This window comes from Dama dama, chromosome 21, assembly GCF_033118175.1.
Source record: "Dama dama isolate Ldn47 chromosome 21, ASM3311817v1, whole genome shotgun sequence".
Taxonomy (NCBI): Eukaryota; Metazoa; Chordata; class Mammalia; order Artiodactyla; family Cervidae; genus Dama; species Dama dama.
This window is the reverse complement of record NC_083701.1, coordinates 24,771,229-24,774,974: the sequence shown is the minus strand read 5'-3', so window position 1 is coordinate 24,774,974 and position 3,746 is coordinate 24,771,229.

The following is a 3,746-nucleotide window of genomic DNA, read 5'->3' as shown; positions in this document are numbered from 1 at the left end:
CAAACTCCCTGTCCTTTATCAATCAGGACAAACATTAAAAAATTAAAAAATCAATTACTGCTGATCAGTCCTTTGCAGTTTTAGCTGCCACTCTGAGCTGTTATCAAGCCACCTCTTTGTTTTTTTTTTTAACTCTATTTATTTTTTGGCCCAACCAAGCAACATGTGGGATCTTACTTCCTCAACCAGGGATTGAACCCCTGTCCCTTAAATTGGAAGAGAAAGTCCCAAGCCACCCCTTTTAAACAAGTTCCCTGACAAGAATTCTGGTGAAGACAATCAGCTAAATAAGACTCATGCGTTTTGGATCATTCAGAGGTCATTTGAGATGACTTCCTGATTGTTCTTGGCTTTACGAGATGTTTCTTTCCTGTGAATGAAGTACTCCTGCATTTAAAAAACAAAACAAACAACAAAAATATCCCAAACAATAAAAAAAGCATATGTAATGTGAAAAATGTCCATCAGAGGGAGCACTAGCCCACAGATTCCAGCTCTAAATTGAGATTTCTGACTCCAGCTTCCTCTCCATCTTTGTTGAACAAAAGAAGGTGAAATTCTCAGGAATGCAGTGTTACATACAACACACGCTGAGAGAGGGTTAAACATATTTTTGTGGTTATTTTTTATGTAGAATGTAAAATTGAATTTAGTAAAAGAAAAGGAGAACTGCTGATGTGAAATTTGCAACAGTTGTTTCTAAAGGAGGTGACGCGAGACAGCAGCGTGGGGAGCAGGGGTGGCATAGGCTTCTGGCTGGTGCTGTGGCCCCAAATTTAGTCTCCATGTAGATTATTCTACTACAACTACTATAATTTTGGATAGAGGAGTTTATTTACCTGCTAAACCATCCAGATGGAAATAGGAGCAAGGCAGACATGTGTGGACCAGTTTAGGTTTAGATATTCACCAGATTGGACTATTTTAAAACATTTAACATACAACTTTTTATCATAAGAACAAAACAATCTATGAAAACTGACTTCCAGAATTTTCCAAATTATTTTTTAACACATAATTTCCCCCTACATTTCTGTATCAATTTTGAGAGAGACAAGATGATAAAGAGTCTGCCTGCAATGCAGGAGATCTGGGTTCGATCCCTGGGTTGGGAAGATCCCCTGGAGAAGGGAATGGCTATTCACTCCAGTATTGTCTGGAGAATCCCATGGACAGAGGAGCCTGGAGGGCTACAGTCCATGGGCTCGCAAAAAGTCAAACACAACTGAGTGACTAACACTTTCACTTCACTTTCAAATTCACCCAAAATACCAAAGTTTCACTTTATAATCTAGTTATATAAGAGTGCCCTAAACTGATACTGTCCTCTAAGCCCCAGGTTTATATCTTCCATTTAAAATCTGTAAGTATTTTTATTTTTTTAGATCTTTTTTGATGTGGACTAGTTCAAAAGTCTTCATTGAATTTGTTATGATATTACTTCTGTTGTTTTATGTTTTGGTTTTTTTGGCTACAAGGCATGCCAGTTCTTAGCTCCCCGACCAGGGATCAACCCTTGCATTTGAAAGTGAAGTCTTAACCACTGGACTGCCAGGGAAGTTCCATAGAATATATAAGTATCTTTAAATCAAATTGTCTTTGTCAAAGGTCTTCTAGAGAAAAAATTGTGAGTTAAGCACCTATAACTCCATCTTTATGTCTGCTATAATGTAGCAGTTTGTCATCTAACCTGAAAGGGTCTATCAGGTGGGAAAGGCTGAGTTTCTTATTTTCTCAGAATACTGCCGGGAGCCAACACACGAGACCCTACCTCTAACAAGGCCATAACGGAGAGAACCTGACGGGCAAGGCGGATCAGGTTTTCAGGGGTTTCAAAAAAAGTCACCTCACGAGACCCTACCCCTAACAAGGCCATAACGGAGAAAACCTGATGGGCAAGGCAGATCAGGTTTTCAGGGGTTTTCGAAAAGGCCAGCTCACGAGATCCCACCCATGACAAGGTCACGAAGAGAAAGCCTGGCAGGCAAGGCAGATCAGGTTTTCAGGGATTTTGAAAAGCTGCCCCCGGCTCTCACCTTAAAGATGATATCTGTCTTTCTGATGCCTGCCTCAATGGACTACTCCCTAATTTCTCTGACACAGGCAGGAAGGCCTTCCCCAATCTCTTCCCAAATAAGAATCAATTTAGAACTTTAATCAATAAGTTTCCCAGGTGGTGGTATTTTATGAGATTATTCAAGGTGAAAGGAGTGTTTTAATTCAAACTCCTTTGCTGGTAGTTTGTTAGCCAAATGCATTTATGTGCTTGGTACTAATATGCATGATTGCTTATAATATCCTAATCATAAAATAGCATAAAGAACCTGGTTATATAAAAGCCCTAATAGACATAGAGCCTTTTTAAGGGGTAAAGGAGTCCTATTAGAAAACATAAGAAAAATTATTCTATAGGTGGTTATTGGGTTAACATTTGCTATGTTTTGCTTGTTGTGTTTTGCTTGTTGTGTTTTTGCTTTTAATGTGCTAAGGTTGTGTTATAGAAACCATTGTTAATATAGTTAAAGATCTAGAGAAATAAGGACTTAGCCCTAGTGTGGTAACAATGAGATGGTTGTTAATCGTCAGTCAGGAGTGCTAGGCAGAAGCTGCCTCACCAAAGTCGCAGAGTCAGTATGGGGTAAACTTCTTTTTTTTTTTATATATATATGACTGTCGTTGAGCTCGTTGCTGGGAGAGTTCATGACCATGATGATCTGTGAGCCCACACCAAAGTGCCAATGCCGGGTATCCGCACGCTCCCGGTCCCTCTCCACATTGGGGCAGATGTAGACGTCCACACCAGGGGTTCCGTAGACCTCGAACATCTCTGTGCCCTCAGGAACAGAGCCATAAATGTCCACCAGGGTCTCGACTCCAGCCACGCACACGGCACTGGTGGGGTGTTCCAGGGACACGCGCACAATCCTCTGCAAAGACATGCTGGCCTCCACCTGCGCTTGGGGGGGTGGGGGGGAAACTTCTTAGATAAATGCAACTGACAACTTTTGTAGAAAGATTAATTTTTGTATTAACAAGAATATAATTCTACTCTGTACTATTTCCCTATGACACTGTTACCTTTCAGTTAAGGTCACCATAAAAACAGAAAATAGGTTTACATTCACCTGACCTGCAAAAATGTTAATAGGCCCCAAGGCCAGAAGATAATGTACAAGACCCTCATAAACAAAGAAGTATGCAGAAAACACCCTGGTTTTGTGAAGGACAAGCTGATGTAACGTTAAACTATCTTCCCCTTAGAAATGTACTAACTTAGGGTATAAAAGCTATGGTAAAAAATAAAGCATTGCCAGACTCTGCCAGACTCTCTGCACCCCTGTCTGGTCATTCTCTCTCTCTCCCTCCCTCGCAGACTTGGTCCTATCAAGGCTGGTCTCATGTGTCTTCTATCTCTTGCTGACGCCGTTTGTCCTGAGGGTACCCCCTGGATCCTGTTGGGGCTGGACCCTGGCAGAATACCCGACTGCAACTCATGATGTACCAGCATCTCCAGTTCTTCATGAATTACTCCTCGCTGGGGAAGATTCTCACACAAATATTGGAGACCGCAGCCTGACCCAGTTTCAAGTGACTGAGATTCTCATGCACTGATAGTCTTGAAGGTATTTTTCAAATATTTCCATTCTTCAAATGCACTGTGTTTAACATTTTCTTGAAATTCACACTTTTCTCTGTTGAAGATACTGATTTCTCTGAGAAGGTCTGATTGTTTTCTTACCTCTTGA